The sequence below is a fragment of the Rattus rattus genome, chromosome 3 (genome assembly GCF_011064425.1).
Source record: "Rattus rattus isolate New Zealand chromosome 3, Rrattus_CSIRO_v1, whole genome shotgun sequence".
Classification (NCBI taxonomy): Eukaryota; Metazoa; Chordata; class Mammalia; order Rodentia; family Muridae; genus Rattus; species Rattus rattus.
The window spans coordinates 212,916,503-212,936,236 of record NC_046156.1 but is presented as its reverse complement, the minus strand read 5'-3'; positions in this window follow the sequence as shown (position 1 = coordinate 212,936,236).

Below are 19,734 nucleotides of genomic sequence, written 5' to 3'. Positions count from 1 at the left end.
GCTGAAGAAGAAGGTTGACCAAAATACAAATGCTTTACTCCTTCTTAAAATGGGGAACAAATATGTTCATAGGAGGGGACATGGAAGCAAAGTTCAGAGCAGAGACTGAAGGAATAGCCATTCAGAGCCTGCCCCACATGTGCCCCATACATACACAGGTACCAAAACTAGATACGATTGATGAAGCTAAAAAGTGCAGGCTGACAGGAACCGGATATAGATGTCTCCTGAGAGACACAGCCAGAACATGTTAAATACAGAGGTGATTGCTAGCATCAAACCACTGAACTTTCTCTAATCCTTTCTGTTGGAGGAATTAGAGAAAGGATTGAAAGAGCTAAAGGCACTTGCAACCTCATAAGAACAACAATGACAACAAACCAGAGCTCCCAGGGACTAAACCGCTACCCAAAGACTATACATTGACTGACCCATGGCTCCAGCTGCATATGTAGCAGAGGATGGCCTTGTTGGGCACCAATGGAAGGACAAGCCCTTGGGCCTGCCAAGGTTGGACCCCCAGTGTAGGGGAATGTTGTGAGGCAGGAAGGGGGGGTGGATGGGGAAGGGAACACCCTTGTAGAAGAAGGGGAGGGAAATGGAATATGGGCCTTATGTCCAGGAAACCGGGAAAGGAAATAATATTTGAAATGTAAATTAAAAATTATCCAATTAAAAAAGAATCGATCAAGTGGTGCTATTGTAAAAAAGCCTGAGTACTAAAGGTCTCAACCAATTCAGTGAGCAAATTTTATAACAGACAAGTAAAAATCACATATGTAATAGCCCTGCACAATAGGATATGTGTGTGTGTATATATATATATATGTATATATGTATATATGAATATGTATGTATATATATATTCTTATACATGCTCATACAGAATAAACAGATACAGGCTATAGCAACTATTCATCACATTGAATCCTTTAGTATACATTATAGTGCTATTAACTAAGCCACAATGATGTGAGAAACTGCAGACATTCTTTATTCCTAACAGAAATTAAGTATTCATTGACAAGCATCTTTCCAATCTTACTGCTCCATTGTCTCTAGTAATTACTTGATTGTGTTTCTCTGAATGTTGTTCTGTTTCCTGAGATTCCACATGTGTGAAAGATGTTAGACTTTCTCTTCCTGTATCTGGTTTAGTGTCCACCATGCTCTCTATCATCCTTGTTATGGTAGTATTTCTTCCTTCCTTCTTTCCTTCCTTCCTTCCTTCCTTCCTTCCTTCCTTCCTCTTTCTTCCTTTCTTTTTTATCTGCTTATTTATTCTATTTACACACAGATGTTATGATTCACTGATTCAACAGTAATTTCTCTATCATTTTCAACAATACTGTGAAAAAAATCACTTTAAAGTTGAAGTCCATCAAGTGGAAGATCTAGTTCCTGGGAAAAGTCTTTGAAACTTATCCTGATCATAGATGGTTCCTCCTAGTTTTCTTCTTGGGTTCTCTCTGGAAAACCAGATGACCCTCTCCCCCTGCTTCTATGAAGATGCTGCCCTTCGTACCCACACACTCCCACCTCAACAGCCTAGCATTGCTCTACACTGGGGAAATGAGCTTTCAAAAGACCAATGGCGTCTCCTCTTATTGATGCCAGACAAGGCCATCCTCTGCTACATGAAATACTAAGCCTGATAAAAAAACTTCAGCAAAGTGACTGGGAATAAAATTAACTCGGGGTTGGAGATGTAGCTCAGTGGTAGAGCGCTTGCTTAGCAAGCACAAGGCCCTGGGTTCGGTCCTCAGCTCCAGAAAAAAAAATTAACTCAAACAAATCAGTAGCCTTCCTCTACTCAAAGGATAAAAAGGCTGAGAAAGATATTAGAGAAATGTCACCCTTCACAATAATACCAGATAATATAAAATAACTCAGTGTGACTTTAACCAAACAAGAAAAAGATCTGTATGACAAAAACTTCAAGTCTCTGAAGAAAGAAACTGAAGAAGATCGCAGAAGATGGAAAGACCTCCCATGCTTATGGATTGGCACGATTAATATGGGTTCCTCCATGGCTATGTACTCTTTTGCTGGTGGTATAGTTCCGTGGAGCTCTGGGAAGCAGGGTGACTTAAGCAAATTGATGGAATGAGAAAATATCATACTGAGTGAAATTACCCAGTCACAAAAGAACACACATGGTATGCACTCATTGATAAGTGGATATTAGCCCCTAAACTGGGACTACACAAGAAAGACGATGAAGGAAGACCAAAATGTGGACACTTCAGTCCTTCTTAGAAGGGGGTACAAAATACTCACTGGGAAAGGAAATACAGGTACAAAGAGTAGAGCAAGGACTGAGGGAAAGGCCATCCAGAGACTGCCACACCTGGGGATCCATCCCACAAAACTGTTTATGGATATCCCAAAAGACAGTCATAGCCCTGGTAGTTTGATTTATACCCATATACTTGTCCATTTGCTTTGATAATATGTATTTCATGTCTAGGTCTAAAATGTCATATTAGTAACATCACATTTTAACTCTCTCCCATGTAAGAATCATTGGAATTGTTACTGTTTTTCTTCTAGCATTTACTTTCCTCCAATTGTTACAGAAAACAAAAACAAAAGCAAAACCAAAATTTTACAAGTTATGTCTGACTTGTCTAGGACTTTCACATGTAAATAAGTGACTTTTCCCTTATAAGGAAAAGTCAGCACCCCTTTCCCAGCAGCAGCCATATTGGTACAATCTGTTGGAGTCTGCTTCTCCACCATTTTTGAGCTTCTCTTTGCAACTACATACCTAAATACACAGAACAAGAATGGTTATTTCTTTTCTCACAGAAATACTTTATTTCTTTCTATGAATAAAGAAATAAAATAGTTTTTCAATTTACAGCTTGTTTGTGAATTTCCTACTTGCTGATTTCTTTCAATCTACACAGGAATAGATGTTCCTGAAACAATACTTATGTGGCTACACAGGTGAGTTTTCTCTGTTTTTATGAAACAAGACTGGAAATGCTTCTAGTTCTAGAAATCCCATTTTTGAGAAAGTCTCTATCACTTTCATGGCTCCTTTCCTAGGTTGCCTATCAAATTGAGTCGGCACCTGGCTAAAATCAAGTCTGGTATGGCATCTATAGCCCCCATTGTTTAACTGAATTGAAAACATACAGCTTTTGTGTGGATAAAATACACTTATTGAGTCCTATCTGTTGCATAAAAACAAAGATCTAGATTCGCCACATTGTGCCTGTTTTATAACACACCCCATTCTGACCCTGCCAGAGCTTACTGGGGAACAAACTGCTCCCTATTAGTGTACATGGACCTCATTGTTGGTACTGAGTAGAGACCACTTGAATTCTAATAAAGACTCATAGGCAGTTGTTAGGAAACAAATTCCATAATGACACTCAGAAAGACTGTGGATTTATTTTTAGACAGATGATGTGTGTGGCCCATGCCTCAGGCCCATCAGATGATAAGAATAGTAACACTCTGCAGTAAGCAAATGGAGTATTTTTACATAAAAACTGAATAAATCATAAAATGGTTCCTGGCTTCCTCTCCATCCTGCCCACCTTTTTCCTCTTGTCTTCCGGCCTCTGAATACCAGCGGCAGTTGCAGGCTCAGTATTGATTATGTTACTGAACCCAAAAAACATCCGAGTGAACAGTGAAGGCTTTGTGTTATAGATTCTGAAGAGAGTAATGAGACACAACAAAACACGTGTACAACTAGGGCAGCTGAGCTTTATATGTCTAATAGTTAAAGAACACATATAAATATCTTTAAAATAATGCTATAAATTAATTCTTCCTTATTTATTATGTCTTACATATGCATATATACGTGTGTGTGTGTGTGAGTGTGTGTGTACATATATATGCACAATATATGTGGGGGTGTTAGAAAAAGTAGCAGCATTGAAACTAAATGAATGCACTATGGAAAAGAACTATGTGTCAAGAGCAAAAATTTTAGCTAGGGCATTTCACAGAGACTTAAGAAACAGGGCTCTCGTCGGTAGAATAGAAACCCTTTTGGCAGAATGTCGTGTTAGGCTATTGACAAATTTAGATTGCCAACATTACATTCACATCTTTGAAGTCAAATAACCCAGATTTCAGTTTCTTCTAGAAGTTAAATAAGTTATTTTTTCATAATCTCTCTATTTGCTCCTCTGTGGACTGTTAAGACCTGCCAAGATTGACTAAATATGGAAACCATTTAAAGGAATCTTATTAAAAATCCAACTTCCTAAAATTGAACCTTATGTGAACTCCAACATTAGAGGAATCCAGAAAAAAAATGAGATGAAAATTTAGTATGAAACAAATTATAGAAGTTATAATACAAATACTTGAGACTGAAACATTTTAAGGCTATACGCATATTCTCCAGCATTTCCTCAGAATTAAAAAAAAAATGTTTAAAACTAAAAGAACACAAGTGTGAGGACAGATTCTGGCTAGAATCAAAGCCGGTTGTTAGATGATCGCCATGGGTTACCTCTCTGCCTCTCTCCCAGCTAGCCCAGACCTGAGAAGAAAGACAGCAAACAAGATGCAAAATGTGATATTTCATTTTATTAACAATTTGAGGGGGAAAGAAGGTGTATAAAAATAATATTTTTGGCTAACATTTCCTTTCTTTGTTAAAAAGATAGTCTGAATGCTAGTCTTTCAATATTTTTTGTTTGCTTTCTTTGACCTAATTTAAAAATTTAAATGCCCTTAAATTTTAGCCATGTTGGACATTTCTTTATTTTTCCATTAAGTCCTTATTATTTTGTCTATGTCCATTGTAAGTAGGCCAAACAATAAAAACAATAATTTCAATAACAAATTCACTTTCCCCTTGCATCAGCTAGGAGGTTATAATATTATACTTTAATTTTTCCTTTAAAAGCATAGCAAATATACCCTGAGGAACTTATACGGTTTAGGCTCCTTTATCATATCATCACCATAAAGATGAGGAATATGAAAAACACTTTGTTTTCTAACTCCAGCTGCTGATGCAGACTCCTAGCAACCAGAGCCTTCTTACACTGAATTGTGACCCAAATATATTCATCCTTCACTTAGAAGCATTAAATTCTGTGCAAAATTTTCTCCAATGTGTCCTGTATTTTACTTAAACACTAAACTAGTAAGTATATTAAACTTTGAATATGTGGGGAAGCACTTCATTATCAAGAGGGTTGATCTCTAAGCGTCTGAAATTCACCTTATAGAAAAAGTCACACCATAGAGAATAAAAGGCTCTTTGATGGCAGTTTCAATTATCTTTAAATATAAAATTTTTTTCCAATGTAGTAAAGAATTTTGTTGGTCTAGAAATGGTGGTAATACACTCTTATGCCTATGGTCTTCTTAGACCAGGAAAGCTGATCAGTACCACACATAAGTTCCATCCTGCTGAATGGGCCTAACTTCCAATTTGTTGGCTGCCACCAACATGTGAGTGTCAGTTAATGCGCGCGTGCACACCACACACACACACACACACACACACACACACACACACACACACACACACACACACACATATCCAAGCAGGTAAATGCCCTAGGTTGTTGTAGGTGTAGCATCTGGATAAAATTGTTTAATTTATTCCCCCCTTTAGGAGCTTGCACAGTACTTTCTGGCCCTTGTAGGCTAGACAACAGGAAAGAGGCTATCAGATCAGATCAGACCAAACTCAAAGTTTATGAGTACTGTCTTAAGTGTGAACTGTCTTCACCAATGCATGCCCACCCTCAATGACTGATAGGCAACCAAGGCTATATGGTCTATGTTTGGGGGAGTCAATTGGACTATTTACACTTATCATTCAAAAGGAAATTTTTGTCCATGATACTGGGGTTTTTGTTAGCCTAATGATTTAGGGAAAGGCTCAACTTCCATTAACAGTGTGTGTGTGTGTGTGTGTGTGTGTGTGTGTGTGTGTGTATGTGTGTGTCTGTGTGTCTGTGTGTCTGTGTGTCTGTGTGTGTGTTTGTGTGTGTTCATATATACATATAACATACAGATATAGTGTATGTGTTTATATATACATATATAAACACATATTCATGTATGTATATACATGCATACATATATTATATTGTCTATAATTTTAGGACGATATAAAATGAGATTCTATGGGGCTGGATGTTATTCCACTCTCAGTTCTCCTTCTCTGTCTGTATCCACCTCCTTCCCATACCCCCAGTTGCTGCCCTTTCCCCATTTTTCCAGTTCTTACTTCATAGCAGTTTTGTCCATCTATTCCACACACCATGCCAGCCAGACTCCTTCTCATGCCTTCTGTTCATTCCTTTATACATTTCTGTTTCTCTGGGCACTACTTGTTGTTTATTCCCACCTAAACGTTTGCAGATAGGAAATGGGGACAAAGAGAGAACATGGTGAATCTGGGCTACCTTACTCAACATAACTTCTTATAGATCCATCTATTTCATTTGCATATTTCATGGTTTTATTTTTTTCCTTAAAGTTGAATAGTAATGATCAGGAAGTTTGCTGTAGCATTGTGTTTCATAGAAATATCAGAAGTTACACTAAGGAAGTCTCACCAAAATGATCTCCCAAATGTGGGCTGAGCAATAATAACACCAATGAACCCATAAAACTATGAACAAAAACCCACTAGACTTCACCTCTATATAAAGAACCAGAGACAACTGAGGAAATCTGAGAAAAACGGGTGACCTTCCCAAGAGAAGCACCAAGCAAGTGGTTCTCTAGTGCCAAACATGCATTTCAAGGAATATACTTACAAGTAGAATTATAGGTACTCAATAAGTTATATTTAGGAATATATATGAATACTCACACATGCACATACTTCCCCCACACACACATATAATATACATAAATCTGAAATAACAGTATAACAAGAGGTCATTAATTTAAAGAGCAGTGGAGAAAGATTATGGGGATGTATGGATGGAGTAAAAGGAAGAATGAAATGTTGGAATTAAATTAAAGAAACATTTATAGAATGGAGAAGAGGCCCACCGAAATGGAGAGAATCTTTGCCAGCTATGTGTTTTAAATATAATCAATGTCGACTATATACAAAGAATCAAGAAACAAAAGACCTTTTTAAAACATGGCTTAAAATCTAACAGTTCTTAAAAGAAAAAGTCAAATGTCTAAGAAATACCTGAGTATTCATCACTACCCGATTTAGAGAAATAAAAGTTAGATTGCGTGAGATTTCAACTCACGTCAGTCAGAATAGCAAATATCAACATAACTGAGAACAAGCACTGGCGAGACTTGGAAGACAGAAACCCTCATTCACTGTGAGTGGCAATACAATGTGGTTAAATTAGTGCAATCTCTGTGGGAAATCCGCAAAAATTTACTATAAGTCTATCATGTGATGGAGCCATAATACCCCCACACAAGCCCAAACGACTTTAAATAGCATCGTCTAATTCTTTCTTAGGATACCAAAATGAGATATCATTTGCAAACTTAATGATAATCTCTCTTATGAGTGAACATTCAAGTTCAAGCATTGTTTTCATTATTTTAGCCATAAAACCATATATAGTTCCTATATCAAGATAGAAAAACACTAAAACAAAAGAAAACCAGTCAAACAAACATACAAAAACCAACAAAACCCACATAAGTAAGTAATAAAAATAATCAACACATGAATAATTGTTGCTAACCAGGCTAAAATTCAGATCAGCCATCAAACTGCATTATTAACCATAGTCAACAGGTTTCTGTTTTATTCCACTTGACTTGAAGGTTTTCTTACCTAATTGTCCAGCATTTTAGGAATATTTTTCATAAATGTTTTCAGTTATCCTGGATTAACTTTGAGGGTTTTTTGAAATGATATTTTCTATAATCCTGTGAAAATTCTGTGAAATATTCTAGCTGCAGGGAGAATTGGATTGGTGGTGTATTAAAATTTAATAACCACTACCATAGTTGCTCCTTCATGTACTACCTGAGTTTGACCTAATGTTTTATATGTTATATCGCTGGGTCTTTTTCACAAACCTATAATGTTAATATTTCAATTTTATAGGTAAAGTGACATTTCATTGTGTAAACTGGACTATACAACTCTTCCTAGTTTATATGGAAGTATTTTCAACAGATTTGTTTCCAATATTCACTTTTTACTCCATGAGATTTATACTTTTAATAAAGTGAATAAGAAATACATAAATACACAATTAAATTTAGATGCTATGCATGTAAACATGTAGCCATACAAATTTATACATTCTCGTTTATATTTTACATGTACACATATATACATACATACATATATGTATATATATGTATACACACATATATATATATACAGTTATGCATGTACATATCAGTATTTTATTTTGGAGGTTGACTTTATTATAGTAGGACAACCACAAGATTATGAATATTCATGATTGCTTACAGAAGAAAAACTCTCTGTGAGTCATAATCTATCTATAAAGAGAAAGGCAAGAAAAAAAACTTTGAGATAGGCTATTAATCCATATGTTCCAAGTCCTTGATAGGAGAGGATGTTGACTTTGACTAGCATGGAAAAGTTATCTGCAGACAAGTTTCTTCCTATCACATTAAAATCTAAGAGTGAGTTTTAAAGTGTCCCCCCCCCACTTCTTTTAAAGAGATGGAACAAATTATATTGATATAAAATACTAAAATCTCACTTTTGAGCACAAGTTACTGTACTACTCAAGACAACTGATCTATGTTTTCTCTTATCCTGGATTCCTTCATTCTCTCCCAAATTCATGTCCCTGTGTTCATTTTTGGTATCACAACATAAACACACACACATAGACACACACACACACACACACACACACACAATTTAAGAACTGACCACTTTGACCACTTTGAATTAGCTCAGGAAACAAAGCAGAGGAAGAGGCAGAAATATAATGAGAGCCAAATGACCAGGTAGTCCGCTGTGAGGTTGCATTTTTGCACTACTGTCACATTTGTTTGTCTAGGAAAATATCCTCTATTTCTTCCTCATAATCAAAGACAATGATTTTATATTTCTACATCGTTGTTAAAAGTCTTCCTCCTAACATAGGAAATAGTGAATTATTCTCAAAGATAACTTCTACACAAAACGTAATTAAGAAAATAAATATATATTACCTGTGAGTGAATGAAAAGAAGAGTGTTATGTGCAAAAAACAAAAAATTGAATATCTTGTTTTCTTTAAGAACTAATTTTGACAAGCACTATGAACATAGTAGGTTTTGAAAACTGCCATTGCATCCCAATGGAGTTTTATGAGAATTTAATTAAATCATTTAATGTGAGTATCAGGTACATAAAAGTATTACATAAAATATTTTAATCTAAGATATAAGACAAGTTGTATAAGGATTTTTAGGAATTAAAGAGATAAAATTTAAACTGCTAATAATAAATCAGAATTTGGGGATAGAATATACCCTTTAGTGGAGATTGTAGAAGGGATGACTCGGTGGTTAACAATGCTCCTTATTTATGGTACCCAGGTCCAGTTCCCAGCACCCAAGTCAAATGGCTCACAGCCACCTACAACACCTGTTTCAGGACATCTGTATCCTCTTACTCTGTGCAGGGACTTGCACATAAATTGATTCAGGCACACGTATAATTAAAAAACAAATAGAAAAATATTTTAAAAGTAAAGTATTATCAAGATGTAATTTTGAAGACAGAATGACCAAAATGTTAATTGTGTATAGTTTGAAATTCAGATGGACTATTTAAATAGAGTTTTCATTTAGAAATTAAATATTTATAAAAATATGAGTTTAACAAAGTTTCCACATTAGGCTTAGTGACAAAGTTAACATGGGAGCAGAAAGAATTCTGAAGTCCAAATAACTTGAATAAAATTATAAAAACATAAAATATATTCTTTAAAAACTGTACAAAGATCTAAGAACAGCTTCTAAGGAACAGAAAGAGGATGTATTTGTAAAAAAGAGTTTCAAAAGAAAGAGGGGTGAATAAATTTTAAAATCGAGATGACAATTATTTAACATGTTTAGAGAACTTGAAGAAAGCCATAAAAATTATACTTAGACATATCACAGTAGAATTACTGAATAAAGTGAAAATTTATCTATATACAGACATAGAGGACATCCTATATACATGGAACAACAAAAACACAAAATGGCTGACATCTCATCAGAAACAATACAACTCAGAGAGAATGAACTGCCATCGCCACAGTGATGAGTGAAGAAGAAAGAATAGCTGTCAGCTAAATTTCTATACCTAGTGAAAGTATCATTCAGAAGTAAAGACAAAAGGGAGACAGTCTCAAACAAAAGCTGAATGAATTTGTTGTCAACGAACTCAAAACGCAAGAAATGCCAAATGAATTTCTAAAGAAAAAATTGTGACAAAAGGAAATTATCAAAGATGGAAGCATAAATCTTCAAGAAAGAATGATGGGCACCAGAAGATAAATATGCCACTAAAATCATGTGTGAAACTACTGCTGACTATTTAAGCTGTAATAATGAATGTATGGTGTGAATCATATGTGTGGAAGTGAAACGTGACATCAATAGACCAGAGTAGAAGAGGACGTGAATGAAGTTACTGATGAAGGATTTTATACTCAGGATACTCCTTTATGAGCCAAGAGTGAAAGTGTAAGGAGTGTCAACCAATGCACAAGCACAGTTTAAGGCAACAGCAAGAACATTCTAAAAACAAACCAAAAAGTACCCAAATAATGAAATCCCTAATGAAGAAAGGCAAAGCCATTAAGACAAGATTTATGTTCATTAACTAAAAGTTAACTCCAGAAGCTAAATACTATAGTTAATAAAACAGATTTCACAAAGACAAGTTATATGCTTATTAAATAGACACATACAAGCCACACATGAACACATACACACATATGTATGTATATATGAATGTAATAAACACCACACACATATGGATACACAAACACACACACACACACACACACACACACACACACACACACACACATATATATATATATATATATATATATATATATATATATATATATATATATAGAGAGAGAGAGAGAGAGAGAGAGAGAGTCTAGAATTGACCACTAGTTAATGTTTGGAAAACAAAAGAATTGGTTGAAGAATACTGTTAAGTATTGGATAAAACACACATGAAACTCAAGAAGGATGACCAAAATGTGCATGTTCCACTCCTTCTTTAAAAGGGGAACAAAAATATCCATAGGAGGGGATAGGGAGGCAAAGTTTAGAACAGAGATTGAAGGAACGGCCATACAGAACCTGTCCCACATGTGATCCATACATATATAGCCACCAAACTAGATAAGATGGATGAAGCTAAGTGCAGGCTGACACTCCTGAGAGTCACAGCCAGAATATGTCAAATACAGAGGCAAATGCCAGCAGCAAACTGAGAACGGGACCCTGGTTGAAGGAATTAGAGAAAGGACTGAAAGAGCTGAAGGGGCTTGAGACCCCATATGAACAACAATGCCAACCAACCAGAGCTTCCAGGGACTAAGCCACTACCCAAAGACTATACATGGACTGACCCTCGGCTCCAAATTCATAGGTAGCAATGAATAGCCTAGTAGGGGCACTAATGGAAAGGGAAACCCTCGGTCCTGCCAAGGCTGGAGCCCCAGTGTAAGGGATTGTTGGGGGGGGGGCGATAATGAGGGCTGGATGGGGAGGGGAACACCCATCTAAAGAGGAGGGAGAGGGGTTAGGGGAATGATGGACTGGAAACCGGGAAAGGGAATAACATTTGAAATGTAAATAATACCCAATTTAATTAAAATGGAAGGAAAAAAAAGAAAAAAATGAAAATTAAGAAAATATCCTATACAAAAAAAGTATTGGGTAAAACAAAAAGCCACTGTGCATTATAAATGTGAAAAATTATAAACCCCAACAGAAACTGTTACTAGAATTGAAAATATTCCATAGTAATGAAGGGTCATTCCAGATATATTCAATAGTACAATTTATTTATATCAAGTAGCATCAGACATAGTCAATCTAAAACCATTTATATTTCTCTATATTAGCATTAACCAATTACCAAAATTTATAAATTAACATGCATAATAGTAGATTAAAGAATTGCAAACACTAGGAAGAAATATAATAAATTCTTGTCAAAAATAAAAATGTTTTGAGTAAAATCAAAGAAACCTAACTTAATCAACAGATAGATTTATTTTGTAATTGGAAGACTTCAAGTTGAATCCACAACATATGTGCCCAATTCTGACTCGATTAAATTAACATCCGATTCATATTTAATAAATATTTAAAAAGCAATTCAAATTGTATATGCACTAGACATAGCCTAAGCTTTGTGTGAATACTTGATACCTTCGTAAATTAATAGAACAGTCTTCTCACCACCTTCATTCTACTTTCCATCTTATGGTTCCTTTGGTCTTCCAGGTATGTCCACATGTGCCTGCACATATCACACATGTGTGTATGCATACAACACTACTTTTAGATATCTTCCTCTTTCCTTATAATATCCTTAGTTTCATGGGCTCTCTGCATATATACATGTAAACATACATTCATGTGTATGTATATATGTATATATTTAAATCTCATATATAGATATGAAAGAAAAATACTGTTTATCTTTCTTATTCTAAATTATTTTACTTAACAAAAGTATCTGCAATTCCATCCATTTCCCTGTACATGTTCATTATAGATATTACTAAATATAGTAGCCAATTGTTCGTGTGCTTTAAAAATAAAAAGTATATTATACTGAGATTCTATTATATAATAAGAGAGTTGATAATCCAAGAGACGTGGAAATGCGATCACTCTTTTCCAAGAACTACATTTAGCTGTGAAAGAAATGTGGTGGAAATAAGTCAATGTCATGATTAAAATGTGGATATGAAATTATTGAATTTTATCAAAACTAAAGAAACTATTAAAAAGCCTGGTTGTAGTTTGTGTACATTTGCCTCAATAAATCCAATTTAAGGATAAACAAAAAAAGTAGATCTAATACTCAATAAAAAGGCTGAGGAATAAGGAATTAGTCAAGATATAAATCTTAATAAGCAGTATAGTGTGGCATTGGTATCATTGTAGACTATGAGGCATTTGCAAACAAGGTCTACTGTAGCAATAAAAGTCAGTGGGGAAAAAGAAAAGCAGAGTTATTAGTGTGAACCTTGAATTCTAACTGGTGTAGTGCATAACAATCTATCACACATAATTCATAAAGCTAAAAGTAAAATATCTGAAAAACTGATAATTAAATAAAAAATATTTCACAAATTTGAAGTAGGAAAACTAGTGCTTCAAATTCACAAAATTAAGTTTTAATTTGTAAAGGAAAAGGTTAAAAATATTCTATAAAAAAAAACCTGAAAAATCTCTACCCTCTCCCATTGTTCTTCTACCCCCTTACGTATCCCCAGTATACAAATCTGTTTCTTGCACTCGTATCTATTCATCTTATTTTGCTGTAGGACTGTTCAATCTCCTCAAACGCGCATGAGTAACTGTTCATGACATATTCCGTAGACCATATGCAAGAAAACAAGTACTGTGCACTCAGGATCATGATGGTTGCTTCAGGCCTAGGGATGGTATTTCCCATTCTTTGGTCCTTGCTCTTCAGGTGTTATTTGGTCTTCTGGTTCTTACAAATTTCTCTTTCCCTCTTTACATATTTTCTAAGCCTTGGAAGGAATACTGTAGGTCCCCTAAACACAAATCTTCACTATTCTCAGCATCTTGTCAACTTTATGTCTCTGCATACATAGCTGCTTACTGGAAAGTGAGGCTACTTTAAGACTGAGAGTACCTTTTGCCTATGATTGGTTACAGCCACGATATTTGTTCTACAACTATACCACAGGACATGTCATGTCAGGTAGTCTTTATCTTAGCCTGCAGGATTTACAGATGATATGTCTGATGATTAATCTGTAGTCCAGTGAACATAGTACCGTAAAGCATTATGAAAGCTTTCCAATATGGAGGTAATTCCAATTCAATAGCATCTTACATTTTCCATGTTCATTGACTCAACTATGTGGTATCTTCAACAGTAAGAACAGAGTGTCAGATTTTGGATGGACACCACAATAATGAAGGTAGCCTTCAATGTTTGAGGTGGGAGGAGGTGTCTCATGGAAACTCATAGGTCAACAACTGAATAAAGTGTTCTGTCTAGCAACTGATGTGTTGTCTTAAAATAGGCTATCATTAAGATATGTTATTATGTGGGTGTGTGAACGGTATGTATGAAGCTTCTAAAATACTATATTTCCTTGTGACTTTGTCCAAAGGTCTTTACTGTTAGTTATCAACACCCATATGCCCTCCTCTATCTTGTCTTCTTCTCAATTTAGCATTTCCTGTTTCATTAACCTCTTTTTTAATTAGATATATTTTAATTTACATTTCAAATGTTATGCCCTTTCCCAGTTTCCCATCCATAAACCCCCTATCCCATCACCACTATCCCTCCCTCTCCTTCTGTGAGGGTGCTCTTCCACCCATCCACCCACCTCTTCCTGCCTCCCCGCCCTGACATTCCCTTACACTGGGAGGTCTAGCCTTGGAAGGACCAAGGACTTCTCTGCCCATTGATGCCCAACAAGGCCATCCTCTGCTACATATGCAGCTGGAGCCATGGCTCCCTCTATGTGTACTCTTTGGTTGGTGGTTTAGTTCCTGGGAGCTCTGGGGAATTAAAGAAAGAACCAACGATTTGTTTCAATAACATTTTCATTGAGTTATATCTTGTTTATACTTTATTAATTTTTGCTGTTACTGCTTTTAGATTCGCTTTGTTTTTGCTTTTCTATGGCCTCTCATTGAGCTATTTGAGATTTTTCAGAGTTTTGTTTTATGCAGGCAATTAAGGTCATAAACATGGCTCTTAACAAGGCATTCATTGAAATTCATAGATTCTAGTGCATTGTGTTATTATTTTCATTCAATTTTGAGAAATTACAAAATTAAATATAAATATTTCCAATACCATTGATTTGGTTGGGTTTACTTCAGAATATTGTCCTGGTATTGTGTAATTTTCTGCTGTTGCATCTTGGAAGTGTTTTACCCTTTTCCTTCAGTGAAAAGTACCGCCTTCAGTATTCTCCTTTTTTCTGTCTTTATCAGACTCTATTAACCTGCTTTGTTTTTACTTCTGTTTCAGTAGATAGTTTTGCTGAGCCCAGTGCTCTGGCTTGGAAGTTGTGATTTTCTACAATGTAGAATACGTCTTTTAGGCTCTTATGGCTTACAAGACTTCAGTCGATCTGTTCCTATTCTCATTTATGCTACATGACCTTTTTCCCCCTTGTATCTCTTAGTACCCATTCTTTTGTGCTTTATTTTTTAAGTATAAAATGTCATGGAATGCTTCTTTTTCAATAGTATTTACTCTCCTGTGAACCTCATACATTCTGATTAGTATTTCTTTCTCTGGATTTGGTATAGAAGTAATTTTTATTTACCAGACATAATTCTTTTCTCAGAGGCCTACTGCTGAATAAGTTCTCCGTTCTAGTCTTTTCTGAACTCTGACTGGCTGGTTCAATTAGCAGTTCTGGCTCAAAGTCTTCTCCATGCTGACAGATTCAACCTGGTTTCTCACTGAATTGCTCTGCTTGGCCTCAAATTAACTCTGGCAATTTGTTCTAAGTTTCTGGCACCTTCTTATTCTCTGGTTCACTTTGTCTTATCCTTTATCTAGCCTGTACTCTCTGCAACCTGTCTGTGTAAAACTGTACTGGTAAGACCTCTCTCTCTCTCCCTCTCTCTCTCTCTCTCTCTCTCTCTCTCTCTCTCTCTCTCTCTCTCTCTCTCTCTCTCTCTCCCTCCTCCTCTCTCTCTCTTCTCCTTTCTCTTCTCTCCCTCCCTCTCTGCACTGCTCTCTAAAGACATTATGTTCTCCAAGAGTTCAATGTAATCCTGTCTCTGACTCATTCTATCAAATCTTCCTATAATTTATCATTTTGTCTGCTCCCCCAAAACATGGGTGCTTCAATTTTTAAACTAGCCTTACTTTTATTGTTTGAGATTAAAGATATATCCTAAGGGCATGCTTGTATTCCAACCAGATACCACTACAATCAAGGCACAATTTCATTCCACCTGAATCATATAGACTGGAATTTCTGTAATTCATTGCCAGAATAGCCATGCTGCTAGATTACCCCAAAATTTGAGATATGAAAATATGTCATTTAGTCCTAATTTTGAAGGTACTTGAAATATTAATTTTAAATTATGTATATATGTTCATTCGTCCATGTGTTTGTGTGTGCACTTGAGAACGGATGTCTGTAGATGCCAGAAGGTGATATCTGATCTCATGCAATAGAATGTACAGGCAGATGTGGATTTCTTGATGTTGAATTAGAATTCAAACCTAGGATTTCCCTAAGTATATGTGTTCTTATTTACCAAGCCACCTCGCTAACACAAGTAAAGGATTTTTCATGAAGCAATGTCAAAGTTTGCAAAAGACCTTTGAGTGTCTATCACATTGATCTCATGCTTCCTATCACTTAGTTGGTATGTTGCAATGCTTTTATTGATTTGTGTATGTTCAACTAAATTTGTATTTCTGGAACAAAACCAATTTGACTGTGTCATAAGTTTTTTGTAATATGCTCCTAGATTTGATGCTCAAATATTTTGTTGCCAACATGTGTTCCCATGATCATCAGAGTGAAGGAGTTCATCAGCATTTTGTCATTCACATACACACACTACACACACACTACACATACATACACAAGCATACGCACACATACACTCACACTACACACACACACACACACACACTACACACACATACACACACACACTACACACACACACATACACTTACACTACACACACATACACACACACACCCCACAAACCCACACACACACACATATACATACTACACACACACTACACACACACACACACACACATACACATGCACACACACACACACTCCTCACAAACTTCAAATCCAAATGTGGGTTTTGGTGAGACAGCGATTCTTCCAATGAACAGATTATCAGAGATGTGAATCTCGCTCGCTCCTTCTGTATAACTCAGAGGGAAGAAGTCAAGTGTGATCTTTAGAGTAGTCTACTGCTTAAAGCTGAGCTACCATATAGAACATTCTACATCAGCAAGCTTTAATCTAACCTGATAGTTCTTGTGATAAGATATTGTTTGGATATGTTATGTACACTGGGAGGACCAGCCTGAAAAATACGGCATCTGGCAGTGAATGATATAACTCTGCCCTCTCAAAATAATGTCAGAATTTGATAGCACGTTTCCAACACTAGCATTTAGACTAATACTTGTACAACTCATTGGAATGTATCAACATACTTCTCTATGTCCTTAAACAGATAAACTGTCTTAGACAGTTCATCTTTCTTGGGTTCTTGAAACATTTTTTCAGAACTATGTATTGTCCCAAATATTATCTGACATTTTATATTTCACAGTGAGTATGCAATTTGATTATCTTCCTTGAAAGCAATGATGGCTTCTCGTAAAATATATGTGTACACCCATATGCACCTCTAATTCAGGCATCTAAGGTCATCATTTTGATACTTGGATATATTTTCTCCTTATTTAGTAAATGTTGATTTCATTGTCAGAACCTCTAGTTATTGCTCATTTGTCCTTTCAATGAGAAATTTTAACAATATGTTTTTCTGTGGATTATGCATATTTTGAAAAAACTGATTAGTAAACACTGCAAAGGATAAAAGTTATTGTTATTATCTCTATACTATTCAGCTTCTAAATACCTCTACAATGTTCCTTTCATATTGAATCAAATTTCAGCCAATTGTTCCATGAAAACATATAATTTTTATCCTTGATTTAGTCTACTTTTAGAAGTCTATCAGAAGCAAAACATCAATAAACATATGAATTATCAATGACAGCTTTCATGATTCAAGCAGCGAAAATAGGAAGTATCATGAGCTAGTATATAACATATAACATGATAAAATTTGTGTTACTGATAGTGTGTACATTTATATTCAGGCACCCGAATATAGTTTTGTATTATTACTTATATATTTATTCTAACATTTCATGAATTAATGTACAGATGAGGAATATTGATATTTAACTACTGATACCTGCTACAGAAAGGTTCAAATTTGCATGTAAGTATGTGTATTACTCTCAGTATTGACATAAGAATAGGTCTAATCTCAGTTAACTTTAACAAGAATTTTTTTTGCTTTTATCATTCTGAACACTAGAAACATTATACTTTAAGCAAAACAATATATGTCCAGACAACTTTGCTTAATTTACATATCTTCAAATTTCCTTTACCCTTGATACATTTGGTTGAATCTTCCCATTAGTTACTATTAGTAAGTTTCTTCTGCTAGAGGCTTGAAATGGCATCACACTTAGCTTTCTTTGTTTAACTGTAGACATAGGCAATGATTACAGCCTTGAAAACTCCACACTCTTTGTCACTTCAAAGGTGGTATTTTGTTCTTTAATTAGAATATAAGCTTCCTGAACACTAAGCAATGAAATGTTTTATACCCAAATTATTTACTAAAGATTCCCTGTGTTTTACAAGGATGGACATAAAAGGCACTCAGGGATAATCAGAAAATATCATTTTCTCATGGAATTATTGTAAAATTTGAAAGAATGTGTTTAGCCTTCATTCTTTTTTTTTTTTGTACATGGTATATAGTAAGATGTGTTATAGCATTTTTCATCTCTTTCATTCATTAGGTAATTAAGTCCATTTCTGTTGTAATACAAAGCTTGGAGTTCAGGCCCATTGTCTACTCTTCTCTAGGATTTGTATTCCAGTACCAGAGAGCATGGAGTAATCAATCAACAATGAATACCCAATAAATGTTCCAGTTCATCATTGGAACACTGCGCTTGCCACCTACTAATGGTGGTGGATAATACTTTGGGGCTCCAAGTTTCTCATTTGTTTAATTAAAATAATGTTATGTCCTTTACATATTATATGATTGACAAAAATGGGCATTCTGTTTGATACATCATGATTAAAATTATCCTAATATAGGCATCTCCATTGAAACTCATCCTTTTATTTTAAAGATTCTGTTTATCGTTATACAGATTTAGAGTATTTTCATGTGTGTTCTCTCTGTGTTATAACTTCCCCCAGCCCTACTGATATGCTATTAATTTTCATCTTTACATTTCCCTATAATAATAACAACTGGCACATTATCCTTTCTTTATTATACTATGATTTTCTCCAAAATACATCATCATGGGCATATTTGCAGTGCCTTCATTCAATATAATCTGTGATGTGACTAATGTGGTACTAAACATATAGTAGTAGTTGAATAATATAATTTTCGAGTGAAAAAAATTTTCAGGATAAGAACTTCCGATTTTTTTTTCATGATTTCTTTCAAATTATAGAATAGTTCTTGGCATACTATTTAGAATTATAAACACTATGAGAATTTGTCAACATATGCTAAAATATTAAACGTAACTCCACCAGCTTTCTGGGTTCTATTTTCTTAGTTTTTGTCCTGAAACTGAAACTTGGCAGGTAGAAAGTATGCTTTAGCTATTCACCTCTATCTTGTGAAAGAAAGACTGTGGGATTTCAAAATTAATTTTGACAGATATGACAAATGGGGGTTGCCATTTCACACCTAGAGCGTGAATATTTCAATGGCAAAGAGTCAGCAACTGTTAATTAGA